Below are 27333 nucleotides of genomic sequence, written 5' to 3' on the forward strand. Positions count from 1 at the left end.
CTGACACAAGCAGTGGGCACAGAATATAAGGAATCCAGCCTTTATACTAACAGTAATAAGAAACCTCAGGAAGGGCACTAATGGATGTCAACTTTGACAAGCTTACTCTGGCTCCTGTGTGGAGGAATGGATGCTGTTCATAATGGGAAGAGGATAATGTGGTGGGAACCAGAATTGGAAATTCATGTTTGGACACTGAGTATTCAACATGGATTTTATACCGCCTCTTTATGTTAAAATGGCTCCCTACACTAGAAAATCCTTATCACAGCTTTTAGGAGCCTTCGCACAGTAACCTCAAACTTCTTCCCAATCTTCTTTCACATCAGTTGCCATGCTGTTTCCCTCCCTCAGGAGTACCCCCTTGCCAAAATTTTAGAAAACTCATGGAACCCTATCTGTATATCTTTCCCCTAAATCCCCCACCAAAACCTGCTTTCTAAACTTTGGATCTTGGTGAGAGGCAAATGCTCAACATCTAACAGAGTCACCCACCCCAGGACTGCCTATATTTCAGGCTTGAGACATGTAGCTCAGATCACGTCTCATTCATCTTTCTATCTCCTGGACCTGTCAAGAGATAGGGACCACATTTCCATAATCTGGTATCATATTTTTCAAAGCAAAATCACAGCACCTGGTCTGACAACATGAATATACTTAGAGGAAGAAGACAGACTGGCCTTCAGACATACAATAAGTTCTCATCAAACATTTATTGAATATGAATTTGTGTACTCACTGATGGATTCAACAAAGAATCACTGAGCGCTGACGATACCCAGGCACACAGCAGGTGCTCAATAAAGAACAAAGGATGGACTACTAGGTACGAGAAGCTTCCCTCCTCATAGGCTTTCATGCTTAGCCTCTGTAACAGATGCCTCTGATACCTGCCTCCCACCTCTGTGGTCCATTCTGACTTCAGTCATGTAGCTCACCCTGACTGCATGCCATCACAAGAAGGCTTCCTTCCGTGACATACCCACTCTGGAGGAGTTGCCTGGACTGAAGGCAAACACAGCCTACAAGTATCAAGGTGTCAGTGTACCCAGGGACAACCCTCAACCAATGCGAGCCAGGAAATAAGTGTCCCAGTCTTTAGTCTTTTGGAAACATAATTCTTGGACATATTTTACTTTGCCTCTTAGGAAATCCCAACAAGATCAAACACCTATTGCCTATGCAGTGACTTTGAAAATGCACCATTATCTTAGTTTTCTTCTTTACTTCTTCTCCCTCTTCTCACATCCTGCTTCCTAGGAGCATGCCCACATAAACTACCTGCATCCAAATCCTTGTGGAAGGTTTACTTTCAGGAGAAGCTCAAACTAAGATAGCCTCTAATCAAAAGCAGCCATGTCAGAGTCCATGGGATACTCCAACTTTCACTCTGGCTAACGAACTCTACACTGGAGACAGGGCGAGGGCCATTCAGAAACTTTCAGTTCTGTAGTTCCACAGAGAGGACATCTGTGGAGCACTGCAGTGAAAGCGGCACACGGTTAGTGCTAAACGCGTGCCTTGCAGATTAAGTCCAGGTAAAAAACAACACAGCTTCTTCACTACAGAAAAAGGAAGTAATGTATGTGACTTTCCAAATCATTGGCTTTGTCACAACATTCCCTTGCATTTTTCAGTTTGATCTGGCTCTTTTATTTAACCTTGGCCCAGTGTACTAGAACATATTCGTCAATATATTAAATGTCACTTAAACTTCCTAAAATCATCCCAGAAAAGGGGGGGGGAAGGGGGGGAAGCTTCTGATTGCAACATACTCAGCTATCCATTAGCATGACAAAGTCTGCATTTTATTTAGAAATTGCCATTAATAATGAAATGATGTATGATTTCCACTCCTGCAGCTCTTCCTTCCTTGCACAATCAATTATACATTTAAGAAAATACTTAGTGGAAAGAGGCTTCTCTAATTAAGCATCACTTGAGGGAGCCTGTGAGATTCTTAAAACTAGAAAACTCTCTTAAATATGTAAGAAGGCAGGGGGAAAATAAACATTCAAAATGTTTGAGTCTTAATTAGAAAAACAAACTTTTATGCATTCTGAACTGCTACATAAGGAAAATTCACATACGCACATATTTTTTAACCTAGTAAAGATTCTGAGGTGAACTAAATATTCTGCAAAGTATAAATTCTTTCTCTTTGTTCCAGCAAAGAAGGCAGTACTAAATTGAAATTAGATATTTTGAGTGAGACTCGGCCTTAGAATTGCTGTCCTTCAGACAAAACAGTCTTTACTGTCAAAATCACTGAGGATTTAAGATGGATGGTTCTTGAGAAGTCTGGAAATTTTCCAAAGCTAGAATCAAACAGAAACAGCTAGCATATGACTTCCCAGAAGGCAAAACAAGGATGGTTTTTCTCACTAAAATTATTACATATCACATCCTGTCGTCAGGAGGGGTGCTTATCTTGGGATAATCTCCAGTATGAATTTGCATCCCGGTTATCCTCAAAAACGAAATCTCTCCAACGCACCACAGCAGATTCACTCAGTTTGGCAAGTTCTAACGCTTTCTCTTTCTCTCCCTCTAGAGGCAGAAAATGAAGCACTAAATAAGGCTTGATTTCAGGGCATTAGAAATAAAACTTGGGATAAGCCACTCCAACAGGAACAGAAGGCTGGCCTTGAAAGAAGACGAGGCATGTGACAAGAAAGTTGTATAGTGGAGAAACAAAGGACAGTAGCCGAGGAAGGGTGGGGAGACTAAAGACGATGTACAGGGCATCTGCTTTCTCCCTCTCACCCTCCTGTCTCCATTTACTCCTGTTTTCTCTCCTCCATAGATCCTTTCCCCTCTCTCTGGTTCTCAGTATGTCTCTCTCCCTCCCTTCTTCCACTGGTGGTCTCTGTACTCCTGACTCCCTTTTGTTTTCTATCCAGCTTTCCACCCCTCACATCCCCCAGGACTGTGGGTGGATCCAGACCCCCCTCCTGCCCCCATGACTCCTCCTACAATGGGAGGGATCAGTGAGCTTCTGGAATAGGCTCTATACATGGTTCCATGGATGTCTCCTTTCCCCAGCATCCCTTGGCCCCGGATCCTGGTTCCCAGCTCTCAGACCCTGGGTCAACTGGTCTGGGGCAAAATCAACTTTCTCCCCATGTGCCATGGAGCAGATTTTGTAAATCCTTGTGCATGAAAGAACTTCTAGGTTGCTGGACTCCTCTCCTTCTGCCTCTGTTCCTCCTGCTACCCTGTCCCTCAGGGGGCCCAGAGCCCTCCCTCCTCTCTGGCCAGAAATCTCAGGAGGAAACTCAGAAACTCAGCTGCAAGAAGCAAGTCACTCTGGGAGGTGGGGGCGGGGGAGGGGACATAGCTGTCCGCCTGTGCTCTTTTTAATTCCACTTTCTGGCAAAAAAGAAAACCTCAGGTCTGACTTTAGAGCCTTTGACACATAATTGGTAGCCAATTTTCCTAAGTGGTGAGTCAATTTTCTGCTTGTGAAATGTAACTTTACCCTGGTGCACACCAGGCCCCAGGGTTTTCAATGTGGCTTAACAGCAATTATATGAATGTTAGGAAGGGGGGAAGTGTTAAAGTCCCTACATTTACATTTTTTCTTGGTTTTACCTCTTAAAGGGATAGAATACATCTCCTAACCAAGTAAGCCACGAAAAACCCACCCCAAGAGGGACACAGGATATCCTGAGAAAGCAAGCCAGTTTAGAGCTCCATCACAAAGAGGACTTTTTTTTTTTTAATTCTCTCAAGTATTCGGACGAGTAATGGCGGGTGGGGGCGGCAAATAACAGTTAAGTGTCAGCGCATCCTTGCCTGGTTCCTCGGAGCTATTTGCTCAGCTCCCACCCTGCCCTCCTCTTCTCCCCCCCCAACAAATACCCCGGTGGGCGGTGGCGCTGGCCCCGCTCCCCCCTGAGCCGGGCTCCCGCTGCACATGTGCGACTCATGTTTCGGCTTTCACTGGCGACAAACTGGAGCCGGGGCCTTTCCGTTTCGGAGGAACTCGCTACGTGTCGCTAACAACAACACAAACACCGCGGCCTCTGCTCTGTGCTCCGCTGCCCACAGTGCTCTCGGCACCAGGCTGGATTTATAGCAAGGAGCCCCGACTGTAAGAAGTAATTCATGAGTCCCCACAAAGCCAGCACTGAGAGCGCGGGCGGGGGGGAGACTGCTCCGCGCGCTCCCGCTCCGGGCCTCCCTGGAGCCCATCTCCATTCGTAGAGGTGCCCGGGCACCGGCAGCGGAACACATGCTGCTTGTCCTCGTTCATTTTGTTGTATGAGGAATTTTTTTCTGGATGGGGGGCGGGGGAGGGGGGAGGTCATCTCGACCACCTCCCTTTCATCATAATTAGTTAAAACCCCACTAGCCTCAAAATGCGTTCTTTTGTCATTAAAAGCTGCAGTAGAAAAGCTATTCTATGCACATATGCTTACGTAAACCTACAGGGCGCGCGTGTGTGTGCACACATACACACACTCATAATACCCTTACATGCAAAAGGAAAAAAAAAAAACGATATCACTATCATGAACTTTTCCTGGAAGACTTAACATGTTTGTTTCCAGAAGACATAATTTTAATAAAAGCCACTCTGATTTGGGAAGCATCTTCCATGAATGAAGTTTTGGAAAGGTGAGAAAGAAAACAAAGAAACTGATGTTTAAAAATATCTAACAGGGGAAAAATGTATTTTGTAAAAATTCCACCAATAAAAGAAGAAATCGTGTATCTGGTAGACACAGGTTTATTGCTTCACGCAACACTGGAGAAGTTTCTAAACCATCTCAAAGCAAAGAGGGAAACAGTGCACATGAAAGCTACCCTTTGGACTATCAGAGTTAATTCCAAAAGATACAGGAAAAAAACCACAGCAAAAATATACACATGAAACTTTGTACCAGATTCTGTATTAAAAGTAGGCTTGTCAGGTCTCATGAATACCTCAGTGCTCTGTGGTTACAATGTTCTGCCTTCATCAAATCAGCTTGGGGTTTCTCTAAATCTGAGCCACAGACTGTCTGGATGATCCTTTGCAATATCAACCTTTTAAATCTCCTATCTTTGTTTTTCTCCCCAACGTTCAGATGAATTGTCTTCAAGATCCTGCCTAGGTCAGCCATTCCAAGCTAGAACTAAGAGCCGGACCAGTCCTTTACCCTGAGAATTTGGAGCATCAAACCTTTAGAAGAGGCCCAGGGATGGATAATTGTTTTAGTGAAGCTTACTGCTTCTTCAGTGGTCCGTGAGACCCTGCTGAGCGTGGCTGCTTACCTTTGGCAGTAACCCAGGGCAGGTTCAAGAAACCGTCTCGTGTTCCTGCCCTTAGCCTTGTGTCAGTGAAGCTTGGCACATCTTTTTTTGTGGTTGTAATTTAAATGAGACAACCAACTGCACAGCTGTCTCGGTCAAATTATGCAAGGCCATGTGGCCTTTCTTCCATCTTTAAAAAGTCCAGGGCATCTCTGACCATGTTTGAGGGAAGCCCAGGGGAGCAATGGCCAACAAAAGGAATAGTGATTATGCCAGCAAAGAATGGAAATTTGCCTAAATGAATATATTAAAGACTGTGCTCAGAAAATGGAAATGTTAGTTTTTAAATAGAGGCAGAACGGTGTCATGATTAAGACCCTGATCTTTGGGGTCTGACACAGCAGGGCTGGCATCACAGCTCCAGCATTTAATAGCTGTGGTGACCTTGGGCAAGTTATTTAACCTCTCAGAGCCCTAGTTTCCTCATCTATAAAATGGGGGGAAATAAGGATACTCCCAACATAGAGTTACTGTAAGGATTAAATGAGAGAATCCTTAGCAAATATGTGACTTAATAAGTGTTAGCTATTATCATCACCATCATCAACAGTAATTTTAGTAATTACAACAGTAACACATAGAACATGTAAAAGCCAACGCCAGTCACCATGCCATTTTACTTTACCCCTTGTTTTGTATTTTACATATTGCAGAATGACATCCTTGCCAAGTGGCAAATAAAACTTATTCGACTGAAGGCTCCTATAATCTAAATTTTATTTTATTCTGTTTATACTTTCATTGAGTGTTTTAACAGCTCTCTCTCCCTCACACACACACACAATATAAGAATATACCCATATGCTTTCTACACCATTTAAAGCCAGCAGATATTGATACAGAAAACAAGTACACACACCCCAGAATAAAAGGAACATAATTATCAACTTTTTTTGACAACTCTTTTCAATGATATTCAATTATGAATTGCATGGCAAAAATAAACTCTTTAAAAGACTGAAAGCATGGACCCATTGTATCTTTGCTCCTCAGGGCCCTTTAAAAGCTGAGGTTAAATTATAATTAGATGGCAAAGGATAAGGACCTTGCCTCGGGGCACTTCCTTGGGATAAATGACCAGTTCTTGTCCATGTTGGAAGGGATTGCTGGCCCAAAGCACCATGGGGCCAGTGACCCCTTGCTGGTCATTAATTGTTACTGAATTCCCTGGAACCAAGGTCATTATCGCTAATATAAACCTAAATAAAAATTCCAGAGACATATGGATTTCTTTTAATAGTTAGTCTTATTTCTTTTGGTTTTTATAGGGCATTACTATAGAATTAGTGTTCTATACTTCAGCTCTGTAGTTGGTTTAACAATTGATCCTGCTTAAAGTAAAGGTTTATTACACATAAAATACGAAATGAAAGCAAGCAAACACAAAACAGGAAAGCCTGAGAGGGCCTACCTGGAATTCTCAGAAAGTCATTATCCATGGGACTTATTAGTTTTGTTTCTTTGAGGATCCATCAAACTATTACAATGTTTCTATGAAAGGATTCAAAATTTCAAATTTTAAAATAGATATAGATACATATAATCTTGTTCCTATCCTAAAGTTTGTTTCTCAGTCTCTAATATCTGCAAATAGCGACCAAAAAAGGCAGTTTTTGAGATTTTGTAGATTCTAATTTCTTTAAGCTTAAGGTATACCCACTGTATTCTCACACACATGCATAAGATACTGGCCGAGCATATGATTTCATAGCTTCAGTCTAAAAATACTCAGAGTTATTTGGTCTTATAGGACAGTATCCTCCCCAAAATACAGATATGCTGACAACTAACAATTACTGCATGTGCTGTGTGCAATTCATTATATATCTTTATACATATATACCAACATTTAGTTGATTTCACCTGGAAGTGGAGTGTAAACCAGAATCTGGTTAGACACAGTTCTGGTATGTCATATAGGTAGCTTCTGCTGATGGCCTTTTTTGGGATAACTATCTCATGTAGATGAATGTGTTTGTCCACGTGCCTCACATTTTACAAGCCTACAATTTTTGTTTTATAGATCCCTTACCCATCTTGCCCAAGTTATGCTACCAATAAATTTAAATATACCAACTCAATTAGCCTTGTAAGGTACATCATCTAAAGACCTCACCCCAGAGCCACCTGCCTTAATATAAATCTCAGGAATAGATGTGGGCTGTGCTTACTGTCTTACCTTATTATCACTTAGCTGATACCTGGACCAAGGTAATAAAGAAGGAATAAAAGTTGGCTGAGAATATTGCTGGTTGTTTAATTCTAACTGTGAGGCCACTATTTGTAGTACAGTACGTGCTGCCCAAGTAAATGTTTAATAATAGGCTACTGTTCAATGTTACATAGAAGAAATGACCAGATTTATAGGAGTATAGAGAATTAGAACCATTGAGAGAGAAGGAAGCTTAAAGATCCTAAGTGTCCAATTCTCTCATTTTATAAATGGGAAAACTGAAACCCAAAGAAGTTAAGGGACTTGCTGAGGCTCACATATCTAAATAACGGCAGAGGCAGTATTAAAAACCAGGTCTCCTGTGTCCTGGTTCAGCATTCTATACCAGGTTGCTTCTTATTTTCATTATAAATGAAAAATCCGACTTCAGCATGAGTGAGTTAACTTATCAGGCCTATAATAGAAGCGAAGCATGCTGGCTCCTAACAGAAGGATATTCTTGATTTTGGGTATCTTGAAGATCAAAAATTAGCACAGTAGGGCATTAACCTACACCAACTCTGATGTGTAATGAATTACTTCAAATCTTACGTTGGGTATGGGCCAGGGGACCAGGTGATGTCAGGAGAAAGATGAATGATTCACTGGAAATGGTGGTGATCTGGAAGAGAGTTTCCACACTGAACTCGATGTCCTTAGTAAGTGAGGGCCCTAGAAGTGCCACATGGTACCTCCAGGGCTGTCCCCACTAAGGGATGGGGGTTACAATTTATGTCATACAGTAGGTGCTTCATGAACATTTAGTGAATAAATTAACATGCTGGCTCATTTTTCCTACTTGAGGTCAATGAAACCAATGGGTGTTTGTCCTCATCACCCCCATGAATGAAAACAAGGATATACCCCATAATGAAATTATTTTTTATAGGTTTAGCAGAATTATTCTGAGTTCCAACATCCAAATATTTGGGAGAATAAGCAAATTCAGCTTTTTAAACTGCTTATGATAATTTGGGGAGAAGAAGATATATCTTTTTTCATCTTTTTTAAATGAGGGCATAGGCCCTAAATGACCAGATAGTGGACACAGGAAAGACTAAGTTCCTATCTACATGAGTTTCATAGTTGAACTGAGACAAAAACCCTAAAATTCTTCCTAATCAGCCCCATCACTTAGGCAAGCCAGATAGACATGTCATTCAGAGGCTCAGCTGTTTGTTGCCTCCACCTTCCGCCACATCCTGAAGGAGAACCAAAGCCACCCATAACCCACCCCACCCCCAGCTTACCAGGTGAATCCCCCTTTGCCCTGTGGAATTACTCTCCTGCCACTCAGCTTGAGATTATGCCAGGGACTACTAATGTCGCTTAGCACCACACCCCAGATTTCTGCCCCTCCTTGGCAGTTCAAAGGGTGTGACGAACCTGCTCAGGAAACACTGTCCACAAAGGCAGCTTTGAGTAGGGGGAAGTTCAGTGTACTTTTTTTCCCCTTTCACTATGATTTCTTCAGAACTATATTCTACAATATTGCCTCATTTCCTTTATTATTATTTCCGGGAAGAACAGTTTATTAAATTTGTTTAGGATTAAATATAAGGTAACTTTTAAATTAGGACTTACTCTGAAAATTGTCAGACTCTATATTTATGTTTGTCAGTACCTTCCAGAGAAAGATAGTAGAGACGCCTGCCAATGATGAGACATCTAGAATGGAAAGAATTTTCCTAAAATTCCTGCTGAAAGATGACTATTGATGAAATATCTCTGACAAATACAAAGAGAAATTGCTGTTTTTGCATAGTGTTATGACACAGCATAAACAAGCCCAGTTGTAAGTGAATGAAATATGTGAGCTTTAAAAAAATAGATAGAATATGATGGGAGTAGTCTGGGCTTCCTCCTCCCCGGGACTGTTATAATTTCTTAGAAACAATTTAACACGTGTTCCCTATATGTGTGATACACCATGCTGGGTCTTGTTGGAGATACTGAGCTCACAGGTTTCCTTGGACCCAAATCCAGAAAATACAAGATACACACTTCCCTGAGGCGGGTCTCCCACAAAGCGAGATAGAGAGCAGAGCAGGACCCAGATGGCCCAGGGTGGCAGAGAAAAGCCACTGGAATCAGAGCCAGGGATTTGGCTTACGGTCCTGGCGCTGAGGCTAATTAGATCTTTGGGCAATGTTACTGAGCTCCTCTTGGCTTCAGCCTTCTCATTTGTAGAACGAAGGGACTGGACTGGAATCTCTGAGAGTTCATTCAGCTCAAAGAGAAACCTCATCTCTTCCTACAATAACCTGGATTCTTCAGAAAACCTGCCCTTGAGACCTGGCTAACTTACTGATTAGCTTCATGGAGCTAAACTACTCATTCTTCATCTCCAGGAAATGGGCACAAAACCCCCTGCTTATCTCACAGGGTTGCCATGGGAACTAAAATGATTTTGGCCAAAGAGTATGAATGTAAACTGAGAGGAGCCAGACCCATGTAAAATTTTTATTTCATTCCCTCAGAGAGGTAAATGAGGGATAGAATTAAAGTGTTAGCCTTCTTCAAGTTGTTTGTCTTGCTGCTGCTGCTGCTGCTGCTGCTGCTGCTGCTAAGTGGCGTCAGTTGTGTCTGATTCTGTGCGACCCCACAGACGGCAGCCCACCAGGCACCCCCATCCCTGGGATTCTCCAGCCAAGAATACCGGAGTGGGTTGCCATTTTGGTAAAGATCAAAAACTCTTAGCTGAAAGGATGAGGCTCTAACAGTAGAATTCCCAGCATCAGTCAGAGTTGGGTGAGAAAACCATGCCTGCCATCTTAAGAGCTCTGCAAATATTCCTTGTTGTTTTTAAAGTTGGCTGTTTAATCAAACCTCAAGGAGACATTTCTGGTGGAGTTCACAGACTTGCCTAAACTACAAAGGATATCTAAATGGGGTCAAGAATGAGGGACAGGGGAGGGAATCAGCTAACTACATGTTTTGTTAATGAATAAAGAACCTCTATTTCATTGCTGGATATTTTCATGTTATTTTAGGCCCATCAGCAGAAGCATAAAGCAAGCTTAATACACCAGAGGATGCAAAAAGTTCACAGTGACACTCAACATGTCACCAGTTGAAGGCAACCCCTGGGAAACAGTCTACCCACAGCCCTATCTTGAAACCAGACAGATGAAGCTGTCTGCTATAAAACCGAGATTCCCTTTCACTTTTCCACAATTACAAAATTGTTTGTGGCAGTCCCTGGAATCATTTATAACTGAGAGAACAAGGGAAGCCACCTTCAAACTCCAGTTTCAATAGACCTGAAATCCTCCTGGAAACCCAAAGCAGCTACACCATTTGGTATCCCCAGGGAATACGAGCATGAGCTAAAAACCAATCTAACCCAGGGAAAGAAGGGCCACTGTAGAGCTTGGGCTAATTTCTTAGTAACAGTCAGCCCTTACCAAATTTTCCTGCTCCATCATTTCTGTGTACCTTAGAATTTGAATTCATAACTCACTGTGGTTGTTTAGTTGCTAAGTCGTGTCTGACTCTTTTGTGATCCCATGGACTGTAGCCCATCAGGCTCCTCTGTCCAAGGGATTTCCCAGGCAAGAATACTGGAGTGAGTTGCCATTTCCTTCTCCAGAGGATCTTCCCAACCCAGGGATCAAACCAGAGTCTCCTGCATTGGCAAGTGGTATCTTTACCACTGAGCCACCAGAGAAGCCCTTGTAATTTACACCCCTGTTTTAAATTCCCACCTCCAAGGGAGCCAAGAAGGAATACTGACATGTTTATGTCAAGGACCTTCCAAATAGTTACAAGGGGAAGTACTGAGGTAGCATTTTTTTCTTCCCAAATTGGGGGACTGCATGCCTGGCTAATATTACCTCTAAATACCCAGTGGACACCCAGGAACATGGCCACGCTAACCACAGTAGCCATTTCAGTCATGCCCCCTCAAACAACTTACTCCTAGTTTCTACAATATCTGGGTGGCAAAGAAAGCCCAGTGGGTGCTTGTAGATACAAACAAAAGCTTGCTAAAACCACCCTGTCTGGGAAACTGAGACATTCCCAGGCAATCTACTCTGAGCAGCAGACAGAAATAAAAAGACTTGGGAAGAAGAGAAACAGACATGTAATGTAACACAGTTTCCTGAAAATCAGTATACCAAACTTCCATGACATGTCAAGAAATCAGACCTAATTCTGCTCTGATTTTTTGTGGTATGTCATTATTAATGTTGCAGGAACATTTTTAAGCCACTATCACCACTTTGATGAAAGGAAAAAACTAACATTTCACAAGAAATGTTGAGAGCACCATGATTTGAAAGCAACTACTATCAGTAAACTAAACAGCACTCTAAATAAAGAAAATGACTGCTGTTAAGACATACTGTTCTGAGAATTATCAGGAAGAGTACCGAAACACTAACACTGCCCTATATAAGAAATTATTCAAGTATGCATTTGAGTAATTCTGCATTTTAATTTAACCCTTTGAAACATTAATCAAACTGTGGCTAATTATAGGAATTAAGGAATTAAACGATGGAATCTTCTAAAAGATATTATTTAAAAGGCAGTTTATACAATTACTTGTATAGATGTTTGCTTTAAAGAGGAAAACAGTTCTACTGTAATGAAAAGGGTCTTAGAAAATTAAATTAACAAGGGGGGACCAGACTGATATGAAACTAAATTAGCATCAAATGCAAATTACAGGGTACTTAATGGTAGAAACAGGTGCAGAGAAGAACCCTAAATGAGATAAATGAATAAAACATCCCTCTCCACAAATGTGGAAGCTGACACAAAGTCAATGATATGAATAATTCAGCAGCCTCCACACTGCTGTTGAGGTCAGCCTGCCTTGACCTTTGAAACAGGAAGTAAAATTCAGTTCAAATTTGAGTGACTGGAAATATAACAGTTATTTATTTTTTTATATTAAAAAACCCACAGAATTTTTTTAAAATACAGATGCAGAAAATATACAATAGAATTATAGCTGAAACTAAAGCTACATAATCAAAGTAGCTGGTAAACAAACAAATTTTAAAAACTGTTAGGCAAGATTTCCCACAAACCATATTTCAATATGGAAATCCTAAAAATAAAATAAGTAAAAACATATGTATCAGGTTATTAATCAAACTCCCTGTGAGAATAAATTTCTAAATTTTTATCCTTTCTTCACATTATTTCATTGTTGATGTTACTGTAAAAAAGCATTTCATAATTTTTTAAAACAATCATATATTTTTATTAATAATGCATGGAATCTCTCACTGTTACAAGACAAAATTTGGTTAAACTAGATTTTTAGAAATCTTTATGAAGCTGCTCTTTTTTTTAAATCCTTCAAACCATGATTTAACAAATGTTGCAGTCCCCAAATTAGGTTATCTGATAAAAATGTAACCCGGGTTCAAAAACAAATCATTCCCATAAGTGAATATTTACTGTGGTTTTATGTGTCTTTTATGCTTTCTTTCCCCCTTCTTTGTATGCTTCAAAAGTATTTTGTACAGTTAACTAGTGAAAGTACTTTCCTTATTTCAAATCAAATTTGGTACTGCTAGAGATTAACACAGTATGACAACAGAGCAATTTCTACAAGCTAGAAAGACACCTCAACTTACACGGTATATCACCCTCATCGTTATTTTACAGATGGCATAAAAGATGTTTGATAATAGCAGTCATCTCTGCCCTCCAATGGCTTCTACTAATGGGACCCACACCTTGGCTATCTACCTTTCATCTATCTACTATGCTTGTCAGATGAAACATTATGTTGAAAGAGGAGGTTAACTTTATTCTCCAGTTTCAGAGAGGGTTAAAGCTACACGCAAGCAAACACACACACACACACACACACACACACACACACACACAAGGCATCGATGAGGAATGGTAAACTAGTCTACAGTGTAATTACCACAGGAGGAAGTTTGAAATGTGCTCCTTCTAAATAAGTGTTCATTCGGCAGAAGCAAAATTAAAGACTCGGGGTGTGTTTTTTTAAATTATTATTATTATTATTATTATCTTATTGGCTAAATCACTCCTCGGTCGACATTTAATAAAGGGCGATAGACCAAACACTGCTGATTCGGGGCTTGGCGTAATGACTGACCTGAGTGAAGGTTTGTGTACAAAGTGGCTCCCCATTAAATAGGGCTCTGTGGAAGCAGCTGGTTCTCATTTTGAAACAACCGGTTTCTCTATCCCCAAGTGCTAAAGAAAATAATCCCTGCCATCTATGACTACACACTTTCACAGAGGCAGGAATGAGAATTTGATTGTGGAGATAATTAAAGTCATTCCTGGAACTTCCAAGAAAAAAAAAAGGGGGGGCAGAAAAAGAGGTGGGATTGAAAGAACAGTCAATGATAGTGTTTAAAATTAAACTATGACAAATCATCTGGAGTGGAGGAGGAGGAGGAATCCCCGCCTTTCGCAGAATTTGGTGGAAGCAGTTCTCCTTCCTCTCCACCCCAAAGCTCAAGGGGAGGCCAAGATGCCCCGAGTCAGGGCCACAGCCCCCAGTGTTCGGCTCAGATGCCAGAGAATCTAAACATAGCTCGAGAAACTCCTTGTCAATGATGGCACGTCACGATGAGGTTTTGTTTTTTAAGTTTCAACCTTAAATAAAACAGCCAGAGAGGAATCCATCTGGATTCTGCAACAAAGTCATCCCAGTTGATCTGAAACACTAAGATTATTTCAACATTAAGAAAAAAAGAGAAGATATCAGATCTTTGAAGGCACACTTCTCTCAATCACAAGCAGAGCTTATGTTTTGTTTTAACACTATGCTGCTCAAATAAGAACCCATGCTCCAATATCCTCAGTGACATTCGGCTGAAGCTGCATTCCCCAAATGCCTACAGATTTCACAGGCTTGCGGAAAACTGAAATATGTGTAATCTGTCTGTCTGCACTATCTGCCTTTAACAGGAAGAAGAGAAGGGCTCAATGAAGACAATCCAGGGCCTCCCAATTAACCTGATTAGTTCAGCACATTGCTCTCAAGAATGACACCTTATCTTGAAAATAAGGGAGAACTTCCTTCCTCAAGAACATGCAGGAGCCCCCAAAGCCACAACAGAGATGCAGCCTATGAAAGATGAACGGCCTCTGCTTCTCCTCCCTCTTTACAGCTCACAGGCAGGTCAGGGAGACCGGCAGACACGGCGACTGATTGGATTTTGTGTCCTAAGGACAGGAGGCAAGCTCCCGTCTGCCCAGGTGGCCTTGGAGAAGGCTGGGAAAAGGGATGCCCTGTGGGCAACTTCAAGCCCCTTCTTTCAGAGTCAACCAGGCACATGATGGGATTGGGGTAGGGGGCAGGGGGGAGTTGAAGGGAGGGGGGGATTCATTAACCCTACAATCTCCAGAGTAGCATGTCAATATTACACCTGCCTAAAAGAAAAAAAGCAGTGAATTCTTGTCTTCAAACATTATATAAAACAAAGGCACTGCTGAAACTTATGGTACCCTAACACTGATTTCACATTTGATACAATAATGGGAGACTACCAAGTTGCCATACAAAAACAGAGCTTTCCCCTGAACTCTCTGAAATCTACTTGCTTGCAAAGAATACTGTATGTGTATGTGTGTGTTAAATTTATATTATCATGTGTAATAGACATACTAGTTAACAGAATATATTCTTGAAATGTACTTTGCGTGAATGTCAACAGCAGGGTTTTTCACTTACTTGTCTGCTCTGTGATTTACTTGATCAATTAAACAGTTAGGCAATGAGGGGATTTGCATGGTAATCGTGTGAAGATTAACATTTTTAAGTGTAACAAATTTAATATTTTATCTTACGTTTTCTGTTTCTCATCATTCTTTAATGGCAGTGCCTTTTCACTTTATTTTGTAGTTAAAACAAGCCTATCTTTAGGCAGAGAGATTAGAACACCAGATTCAACTCCACTTCTACCTCTTTCCTTCATTTCACAAAAAAATACTCTGAGCACCTACACCACAGCAGTGAGGCCACTGTGCTGAGTGCTGGAGCCACAGCAGCAACCAATATATGCACACCACTGCCATCTGGGGCTTACAGTCTACTTCCTGAAGAGTCTATCTGCCTCAGCAATACAAGAGGGAACTAAAATTAGAATTTCAGAGCTGGAAAGTGTCTTTGAGAGCTTTTCATTCCAGCCCTTTTAAAAAAATAACAGCCACCTTCTACTGACTGTGATTTATGTGCCAGACATTGTGCTAAGTTCGCTCCATGCATTATCTACTGGAGTGGGTTGCCATTCTCTTCTTCAGGGGACCTTCCCGACCCAGGAGTCTAACCTGGGTCTCCCGCGTTGCAGGCAGATTCTTTACCATCTGAGCCACCAGGGAAGCCCACTGATTCCTCACCACAACCCTAAAAAGTAGGAACTACTACTCCTACCCAGTCTCACAGATGAAGAAACTGGAGCTTGGAGAAGTGAGACGATCTGCCTGCACCCCAAAGTTAACATTGGCAGAGCTCAGATTTGATCCCAGGCAGTCTGACTCCCCAGCCTGTGATTTTAACCAATGTGTAGACTGCCTTAGAGGAGTACAATAAAACCATGGAGTTTGCCCAAGTTCAATACCACTGAGTAAGAGCTAACAAGTAACTTTCTTCCCAGGGACATTTTTCCTCTGCATCATGATCTCTGTCGATCTGAAATAATATTCTCTTATTAAATATATATATATATATGTGTATATATATATATTTCTTTCTACACTTACTATTCCAATTTTTTTTCAACTCTGAGGTACTAAAAATACCAGGAAAGCCGGAACCATATGTTCCCTGTATTCACTGTTATATCCCAACCCTGAAAACAATGTCTAGCATATAGTAGATGTTCAATAAACATTCGAGGAGAGAAAAAAATGAGCAACTCTTCAACAAGAGGACTTAACTTCAATAAGGTAATTCTGCTTGTAAGAAAGCTCCATAGCATGCATCCATTAAGAATAACAATCCACATGGAATATTATGTGCAGATTGTAAGAGCTACCTGATTTCAAGCACCTAATGTGTGTCAAACTCTGTGCTAGGTATTTTAAACCACACAATTTTTCAAACTTGAGATGATTTTCCCATTTCAAAGATGAAAAAATTAAACCCCATGAGATTCAAATACTGGGAAATAATGGTGGAGGGATTTGATTTTCTGCCAATGAACTCCAAATTGTAGCCCTTTCCCATTGTACTCTGCCTTTTTCCAGATTTCTCTTTGGATTATGGTCTGTTTTATCCCCTAGTGAAACACACAATGGTTTACTCATCGAATTAAATGAGGACACAAGAATTCAAATATTGTGCTAGCAGTGGGCACAGCAATTTACACTATTACTATTTAATTAATTTTTTTATTGAAGGATAATTGCTTTACAGAATTTTGTTGCTTTCTGATTTATGTTATTGCTGTTATTTTTAATCTCAGAAGTGAAGTGCCAAATCTACCAAGGAAACTGTTTAGATAAAAAGCTTTAGATTAATTCATGGAAAAAAGGAATTGTGGATATCAAGAAAAAGAGGCTGCACAAAATACTGAAAACAGTCTTTCATTTTTTCAACTGAACAACTGAGATGGGAAAAGATCAGACTGAGAGCTAGGACACGAAGTTTCAATCACTTGCTCTGCCACAAATAAAGTTCCTCAGGGGTATGCCTCAGTTTACAGATCTATAAAATGGAGTTAATTTCTGCCCTCACATTTGTATAAAGAGAATTCTCTGAAATACTATACCTTAAAGGTCTCCAATACCTTTGCAAGTTCTATTCAGATGTAACTTACTATTGAACTCATAACGGTCAGAGATATTGTTTATTTTAAGGTGCTCATAGGCCAGGATTCAGATCTGGTCTTCAAGAAAACATGAAGATGGCCAGAAAAGGACATTCCCACTCCTGTAGCCACAGAAAGAAGAACACAATTTTCTGAAAGACATTTTGAGATGTATACCATTCATCTGAGACTAGAATCTGGCTTTAAGGAAAAAAAGACTGTGTAGCAAAATATGGTTTTAGACATTGTAATAGCTTCAATTCATAGAATTCTAGTTGATCTATTTCAAATCCTAAAAGATGATGCTGTTAAAGTGCTGCACTCAATATGTCAGCAAATTTGGAAAACTCAGCAGTGGCCACAGGACTGGAAAAGGTCAGTTTTCATCCCAATCCCAAAGAATGTTCAAACTATCGAACAATTGCACTCATCTCATATGCCAGCAAAGTAATGCTTAAAATTCTCCAAGTCAGGCTTTAACAGTATGTGAACCGTGAACTTCCAGATGTTCAAGCTGGATTTAGAAAAGGCAGAGGAACCAGAGACCAAATTGCCAACATCCGTTGGATCATCAAAAAAGCAAGAGAGTTCCAGAAAAACATCTATTTCGGCTTTATTGACTACACCAAAGCCTCTGACTGTGTAGATCACAACAAACTGTGGAAAATTCTGAAAGAGATGGGAATACCAGACAGACCACCTGACCTGCCTCCTGAGAAATCTGTATGCAGGTCAGGAAGCAACAGTTGGAACTGGACATGGAACAACAGACTGGTTCCAAATCGGGAAAGGAGTACGTCAAGGCTAAATATTGTCACCCTGCTTATTTAACTTATATGCAGAGTACATCATGCGAAATGCTAGGCTGGATGATGCACAAGCTGGAATCAAGACTGCCAGGAGAAATATCAATAATCTCAGATACGCAGATGACACTACCCTTATGGCAGAAAACGAAGAACTAAAGAACTAAAGAACTGAAGTGAAAGAGGAGAGTGAAAGAGTTGGCTTAAAGCTCAACATTCAGAAAACTAAGATAATGGGATCCAGTCTCATCACTTCATGGCAAATAGATGGGGAAACAGTGGAAACTGCGACAGACTTTATTTTGGGGGACTCCAAAATCACTGCAGATGGTGACTGCAGCCGTGAAATTAAAAGACGCTTGCTCCTTGGAAGAAAAATTATGAGCAACCTAGACAGTATATTAAAAAGCAGACACATTACTTTGCTGACAAAGGCCTGTCTAGTCAAAGCTAGACTAGTGGTCATGTATGGATGTGAGAGTTGAACTATAAAGAAAGCTGAGTGCCAAAGAATTGATGCTTTTGAACTGTCGCGTTGGAGAAGACTCTTGAGAGTCCTTTGGACTGCAAGGAAATCTAACCATTCAATCCCAAAGGAAATCAGTTCTGAATATTCACTGGAAGGACTGATGCTTATGAAACTCCAATACTTTGGCCACCTGATGCAAAGAACTGACTCATTGGAAAAGACCCTGATTCTGGGAAAGATTGAAGGTAGGAGGAGAAGGGGACAACAGAGGATAAGATGGCTGGATGGCATCACCGATTCAATGGACATGAGTTTGAGTAAGCTCCAGGAATTGGTGATGGACAGGGAGGGCTGGCGTGCTGCAGTCCATGGGGTCACAAAAAGTTGAACATGACTGAGTGACTAAACTGAATAGCTTCAAAGATAATTTAACCAACTCTCTTTTCTAAAGAACTTTCTAACAAATAAAAACGAGACTTATCATTTTTCATTTTTGTCTTTGTAAAAGTGTGTGTGAGTGTGTGTGAGTGTGTGTGTGTATGCACGTGCACACACGTGCGCATATGCGAAAGGAACCAAACCTGACACAGGTTCTGGGTTCTCTAACTCTCCATTTTGTGAAAGAATTTAACCAATAGTGCATCCAAGACCATCAAAAATGATGCTTTGGGACTCCTCTGGTGATCCAGTGGCTAAGGCTCTGTGCTCCCAATGCAGGTGGGCCAGTTTTGATCCCTGGTCAGCAAAATAGATCCTACATGTCACAGCTAAGACCCAATGCAGCCAATTAAATAAAATCTTTTAAAGTGATGCTTTAAGATATTACTAATGGATCAGAATACTAATGAATGGGAAACATATTCAAAATAGGGGGAAGTTATTGTTCTATTGAACAATAATAAGTAAATTGTAAGTAGCATTATCTCTCTATAGATAAGAGTTTAAAAAAAAAAAAAAAAAAGCTTTAGTCAAACCATGGCTGCTTTCAGAAGGTGGAGGGTGACAACCTCTGACCACTGGCAAAGTTGTCCACCTACACTCTGCCTCCTAGGTCTCACCAGAGCAAGAAGTGACACCGTCCAGTGCGGGCCACACTCGGGGCACAAGTAGAGAGCAGGATCACACGAAAAAGCAGCAGCTACCATCACAGAACAAGACAGCCTAATCTTTCACTTTGATCATTTCCTATTCATTGATTAAAAAAAGAAAAGAAAAAGTTCTTTCAACCTGGAAACACATGTCACCAGTGTTCATGCCCCACAGAAGGGCTCCTTGACTTAGTCACCCACCTCCCCACAGACATAAACAGTATCAATATCTGGTCAATTGAGCAGCAAATAAGCAAAAAAAAAAAAAAAAAAAGTTCTTGAAAGATTTTTGATATTGATGTTAAAGGGGCATTTTTTTTAAAAGCCACCATAACCTTGACATGAACCAAAATTTTAGAGTCTTGCCAAAACCCTATACAGTATGTATAGTGACCACATCCAGATTAAAAATTCACACGCCTGCAATTTAATTATTTTCTCTTTTTCCCCCTCTCCTGGCAGGGAAAGTGTTAAAGAAAACAATAAAAGGACAAGTAAGTGTACAGGGCAGGATTTACTGGCATTTACTTTTAATCTACGGCCCTTCACTCTGTAGCTTATCGGGCCTCCGTCAGTCCTTTTTCCTCCTTTATATTTCATGAGGAGCCCCCCATGCTGCTACTGAGAGACAGAGCCCAAGTGCCTATAAGCTTTTTGTCAGGTAAAAAGAGAAGAAAAAGGAAAGGAACAAGAGGAAAAGCAAAGCTAAGAGGCATCTATTAGATGTCACTAGGCTTTTGTATTCATGTCAATGATTCAGGATTAGAGTATTTGAAATAATCTTATTGAGAGGAATCAAAAGGCCCACCGAGTGAGAGGCTGCTCTGTAGCATATGGCAAAGGCTCGAACAATATCTTATTAAAGATGTGTTGGCTAACACTATTACTTTATATTATATTACAAAACTATTGTGCCTCCAACAGTTAGCGGGATGGTATAGTTACCGAGGGCCATTTTGGAGGTTATTGTGTGGGATCGAGCTATATAATTTGCCAGCTTGTCTAGTTACATCTTTCCAAGTAGGGTTTAGAGGCAAGTTTGGAACTGGAACCAAGCACTTCACCTTCAAAAATAAAAATCCCTAAAGCACACTGAAGACCACTCTATTCCCACTGGAAGTGGAATATACATTACGTGGATGAAACGCCAATGGCATTTTCTTCCCCAGAACCGGTTTCATTAAGTTTGCATCATTTACCACATGTGACCCCCTGTCTCCCCCATGAAAAATATACAGGGTTGTTTTTTTTTTTTTTCCTTTGGCTTTATTCCCCTCCTCATGAAAAATACACACACACACTCAGCTTCACACATTAGCAGAGTTAAGGCAATTAAAATTATATTACAATAAGTACCGTAATGTTAAAACCTTCATTTACCTTTGGACAAAGGCTTGTAACTGGAGAGAGAGTTTGGGAGGGAGATTTATCTCCATCTACCCATACCTTTAAAGGCAACACGCAATCAAAGACAAACCTGTAATGTTCACCATTTTTCATTGATTGCAATTGGAGTATTTAGGTCACTTTTATATTATCATGGATGGTATACAATTACACAGTTTGTAAAGGGAGGGATGAGACAGTAGGTGAGAGAGAAGGAAAAAGATGGTCTTTTTCAGATAATACTTAATGCAAATTAAAATGACCAAAATCTCACTACATGCAGAAGCTTCTAAATGGAGTTTTTATAATCTGTCAATTTTTATTAGAGTCTGGTCAGGTGTGAGCGGTAAGGAAAACCAAGGTAAATTTATCACTGGAGAACTGAGTTGCACTTTAGGAGGGTTTGGGTTTTTTTCCTAGTCTAAGCAATTTCTTTTAGAAAAGCAAAAGCATATTTAATATAGTGATATATTCTCATCACAAAATGACTGTGCAAAGTTGTTAGATGACACACAAGGGACTTTGTTCAGCTTCTCTGTATTTTTCCAGAACTGTTACAAAAACAAAGTTATGATGACACAGGATTAAAACCCCACACCATGGGCTGACACCCAGGCCGGTAACACATATGCACTACTGATTCTCCAAAGCTCCCTTAAATACATTTCTTGGAAGTTGCTGCCATTATTTCCTTTACAGGAAAGCTACAGTTGTTCATTATACAGTGTCTGTAGTAGTATTACACTGTATAAAAGTGCTTTGCATTATGATATACTGTCAGCATACTTGAAATCCATTTGAATGTATCCTGGCTGTATATTTGGGAATAGCTGATAGCAAATGGAATATAGACTGCTATTAACTGATTGTATTTGTTACTTTCTTATCATGGTAGGAAACTGCATATAAATGTACGGGCTCATCTCCTATTCAGAATGGTATCTGAGATGTGATAAAATTTAGAATGATAGTCTCTCATATAAGTCTCATCGCTAATAATCACATATGAATTCCCACTGAGAAAACAAATGTTTAAATATGGTAGGATTAATAAACAACCATAAATTCACGCTCAGTGTCAGCGCTGGCTTTTCACTTTTGGAAAAAACGCAAACCTCTCAAACCAACCAAGAGGACAGCAATTATCCTGCCTGCAGCAATTTTAAAGAATGAATTCCTCGTCTTTTTATTTTAATGGGGCATTCAAAGTTAGGAAATCAGGTGATATAAAAGGCATATCAGAACTCTGGGAAATGCATTTATACCTCTGGGTCTTCGAGCTCTAGATAGCTATTTGTGTACCTTACAGAGTGATTATGTTTAGTGGTTGGTCTTTCTGAAAACTAGATGAACACCAAAATAATAAGTTGAAAGGTCAATGAAATAAAGCCTTGAAACTCTGACTAAAAGTCTCATCTGCAACTTTAATAAAAGTATGCTTATGTTCATGTTAATTGAGGACTTTCTTTTCACAGAAGATAAAGAAATTTTAGCGCATTTTTGGATTTAAGTCTTATGATAAAAGACAAAAAAATCATTTGTGGTCAAGGGGCCGTGATGCCTTCACAATCTTAGGACTGCAGATATAGGAATTAGAATAGAGCCCACCCTGCTCAATGGTTAAAAAAAAAAAATACTACATCCTAATTCTAACGTTTTACCATAGTTTTTCTGTTATACAGATGAACATATATGTTACATATATATATATCAGGATCAGTTTAATCAAGAAATTAGCTTGGTGTTAAGGCAACACTGCACTTTTCTGAAAAGTCTTATCACAGCATTCAAACCTCTAAGATGAAGAATGAATCAAAAAAAATGTTTTTATGAACAACCCTGATGCAGGTAAAATGGCCATTCCAATATTTTCGTTCTGAATTCTATTTCAGACAACAATCATAAAGCAAATCCATTTAGTGTTACCGAAGTGAAAGTGAACTAGATGTCAAAGATCTTTAGAAAATTCTGGAAAGAAATAAGTACACACTATTTTTTCTTTTTAGGAGAATCTTGGGTAAGTGTGGCCTGAAGAACTAGTTCCAAACAGGCTAAATTCTTCATGTTACAAAATTGGTATGCTTTTTTTAAATGTTGCATGTCAGGGCTTACAGCTCCAAAGTAGATACAGAGATTCTTATAAAATGGAAAAGAAAGACCAATCTATTAAGCTGCAATAAGCAAGCCCAAAATCTTTAGAGGTATATTAGTTGACAGGCTTTAAAAATCCACGTTTTTAGTACTGGTTATGAAGAACTCAAACTTGTGGATCACTTGAGCCGCATTACATCCCAAAAGGGCTATGTCTAAATTCACACGAGACCAAGAAAGTAATTTGAGGAGGAATTTCATCCTTTATTATTTCTATCTATTAAAAGAAAAAAGTCCACTTGTCAATTCTCAAAATCCACAGTGCAAGGAAATGAAGAATTGGGCTCTTCTTTTCTCCCTTTATTTAGCAGTCCAACTATTTCATCAATCACACTGATCTTAAATTGAAAAACCAAACAAACAAATATTGAGCCATCCCCCTATCCCACCCTACTGGAAGTTAGCAGCACAAATCTGGCTGGAAACTTTAAAGCTCTGTGTGAAAGGAATCCTATAGCATAATTCAGAGAAAGAAATGTTTTTGTAAGACCCATCTGTATTCATCCATGTCATTGCTCAAAGAAAGTTTAGTGAGCCAGGGTAGAAAAATAAAGAGTTTTGTGAAGCAAATCTAGAATGAACAGTAATCCTAACTAACAAGATAAGGAGTAAGAGTCTAGTCTGCACACTTAATATATTCAGTTCAAGCATTTATAAAGAAGTTTCCACATAGAAAATGGAAGATTTTTATGTGAATTCAGAAAATCTGGGTTCCCAACTCAGAGTACCCTAGGTGACTTTTGTCATTATCATCTTTTCTGATTCTTACAAAGTAAACCTAATTAAGAACCTCCCTCATTAGTCTTCCAGAAAAATTAGCACAGCTTATGCTAATTACTCCTGCAAAATTTAATAAACTTGTTGAAATGGGAATAGTCTAATGAGGTTTTATTTATTGAACTAAGATAACTCCAAGGAAAAAGGTTAGGACACAAGGATATCCGATGTGGTAATAAAACTACAATTTATTCAATTTCTAAACATGAACTTTATTGCAAACCTTTTAAATTCAAATATGAGTTACTATGTGAATATGTTAAATCAATCTCCACCTTAATCCAATAACTGCAAGTCATTTTTGGCTTTTTACTTTAACAATAATTACCACACATAGCCCTTTACCTCAACGATAATGAAATCTGCTGTTATTAGTTCCTGGTCATCAGCTATTAAACACAACACATTTGACTTTTCCCATGTCTATATATTCCAAATATCTAGATCCTTGCACACAGGCTGGTTTTTATAATCCTTAATCAAACAATTTGGCATTAAACAGAAACACAACCAGGCAGTCAACTCAAGATGCACACATCATCCATTTACAAAAATTTCCTTCCAAACGTTTTTGAAGTGACTTGACAAATTGTCATAATTGTAAAAAGAGTTGGGGTCATATTTTTCTGACTATGTTGCATGCTATCATAAATGAAGTAGAAACACATTTTCTAAATCACAGTATTTAACTGCTGATTTTGTTAATTCCACTTTTTTGATAGACTATGCCAAGCTGACCACTTGCAGCAAACCACTGGCAGCAAATAATACTGCCAAAATTTAACACAGAAATAGCTTATCCTGCACCACTGCCGTATGACCATAAAGCCTCTTCTATCAATCCTATAAATAGTTTTCCTGAATAACCACTACTAAAAGTCTTTCGACTGATAAAAATAGCACTGTTCTTCCAAAATCTGAAGGACAAGCAAAAGGAGCTAAAAATTATTGGTGCCCAAAAGGTGACTGCGTGTTAAAACTATGCTAAATCCTAACACAAGGATTGCCTGTACCCTCAGTCCTATAATTGCAAATTGGATGCATCTTGTAAAAACAGTTATACTCCTGCTACTGAATGCAGGCCCCATAACCTATTTTTACAAAATATGCAGGGATTCTCATCCATAAATCTGAAAGCAAATCAAACCCTAAGCACGTAACACAGATATTATGCAATCGGTAATATAGAATCAAAATGGAAACTATGAAATTCAAACACAGTTGCCATCATTTTTTTTCCTTTGCAGCAATTTTATGGAATTGAAAAATCTTTTCTATTTCACCCTTCCTTGTGTAAGTTCTTTTCCTGTTGTTATTCTCTTGTTAAAAATGGAAGTTTCACATATCAGCACAGACAGGACTGGAGCATTAAAAACCTTTGGCAGACTGAAGGACAAATAAATTCTGAAAACTCAGATGCAAATAAAAATAGCTAAATGGGGTTTTGCATATCAGCTGGCATCGCTGCTTGAAAAGACAGTTCATGGGAGACAGTGGCAACAGCCAGCAAATAAACGTATGTTGGGACTCATGCAGATAACCAGGGTTTCAGCTGCTTTTCCAAGTACCCCTCTCTTAAGAGACCAAGATTGGCTAACAGCATTTTCTACTTTGTCAAACCAAAAAGGAAAAAAATAATGAAAAGGATAAATGTCATGAGTAATATCTCTAAAGCCACCAACAGTATAAAGTGCATACTTATTTTACCTAAATTGTTTGAACTACCCTAGCCAAGAAAAGGTTTTAAGTACCCTACTGGGATAGATGCAAGGCGGCAACAATAGAAGCCACACTAATGCAATCCAGGTAACACAATCCTGTTTCAAAAACACGGGCCGGGCTAATTACAGCGCTGCTGAGTCAAGTTTCTTATGCCATCGCAACCCACAGAAACAGGTCAAAATCAAATGTTATTCAAACCACAGTCATATCAACCTTCTATATCAGAGTCACGGCTTAAAACCAAATGAAGAACTTAAAAGCTTAACCCATTCAAAAGCAAAAAAAAAAAAAAAAAGCATTTTCATTGCGGGTGGCAAAGTAAGGTTCTTGTCATCATCTAAACCAAAAGAAACTGTGCGACAGAACCAAATGCTGATAGTTACAAAGTATGGGCAAATATTTGGGCTGGTCTTTTGATCAGAACACTTTCTTCCTAATAGAAGAGTAAAATCTGCTTAAAATAACAAATGGTATTTTGAAGCAAGGTATTTAGGTGAAACAAACAGCATAAAGGTTATTTTTTTTTTAATTTATCTGAAGATTTATCTGCCATCGCAGAAAAAGAAACTGCATAATGGCATGTCTGCTTCTGTAGATAAACATGCTATATTAATTCTATAGGCAGCAGACAACTTCATTACACTCTAAAGGTGGGTGTTTTCAGCTTTGAATCAAAGAAGATATTAAGCAAAGTTATCAAGTTATCCAGCAAAGATATGTTTTTGGTGAATATAAGTGAAAGACAGTTAAAATATCTGACTCAAATGCAAGCTTTATAAAACTGCTAGGCAATCAAAATTGGGTTTAAGCCTAAAGAATCACATAAGTCAAAATTAACAACTAATGTTTTGTCATAAATCACAATGAAGAATACTTTTTCAGTTAACTGAAAAACGATAAAGCCCCCCAAAAGTAAAGAATTGGGAAGATAGATAGATGTGCACCAGCGGGCAGTGGGGGGGTGGAGGGGGTATCCAAAATCAATATTACCAAACCCCAAAAAGGGCTTTTATTCAGCTGTTGATCTCCTCAATGAGAGATCAGTCAGTCTTACTTGCAAGACTCTTCCAGCTAGTGGAGGGTGCTAGCTCTTTTCCTAGCTGACAACTGACAGTATCTATAAACCTTCCAGGCCATTTAACTCCCAATGAGTAATGCTATGTAACAAATGGTTTATCATACATGTTTCCATACAATGAATTTCAATAATTAAAATGTAAAACGAATATTTGGAATGCGACTTTGCATAATCTCTGCACACACTGACTCGAAATTGCGCCGAACAACTAAAACAGATTTATTGTTCTACAATGATTTACTTGGTCATGTCAGATTAGTAATATGGATCTGTTTAAAAACACAATAATTAAGACAAGCAGGATAAATTAATCAACTTCCAATGCAGTCTGAGCTACAATCAAACCCGGGAAATTACTGTAGAAAATCTTGGTTCACAGATCTCTTTAAAACTGCTTTTATGCATAAATAAAACCTTAAAATGTAGATGGATTACGTCCAACAGAACTACTGTAGCTAAAAGTGATAATGATTCAAACATTTTTCAAATAAAAGTTAAATATTTATAAGCACCCAACCACATTTCATAAATCACAAATTATTATTATTTTATTTCTGAAGCTTCCTGGCACAGCATGAG

General features: G+C 39.4%; 1 protein-coding gene across 6 annotated transcripts in view; it reads right to left on the bottom strand.

Moving 5' to 3' along the window:
- The window catches only part of EBF1 (EBF transcription factor 1), a 430360-nt gene that overhangs the window by 358936 nt on the left and 44091 nt on the right, over positions 1 to 27333 (bottom strand). The window lies entirely within an intron of this gene.

The sequence above is a fragment of the Bos taurus genome, chromosome 7, assembly GCF_002263795.3.
Source record: "Bos taurus isolate L1 Dominette 01449 registration number 42190680 breed Hereford chromosome 7, ARS-UCD2.0, whole genome shotgun sequence".
NCBI classification, from domain to species: domain Eukaryota; kingdom Metazoa; phylum Chordata; class Mammalia; order Artiodactyla; family Bovidae; genus Bos; species Bos taurus.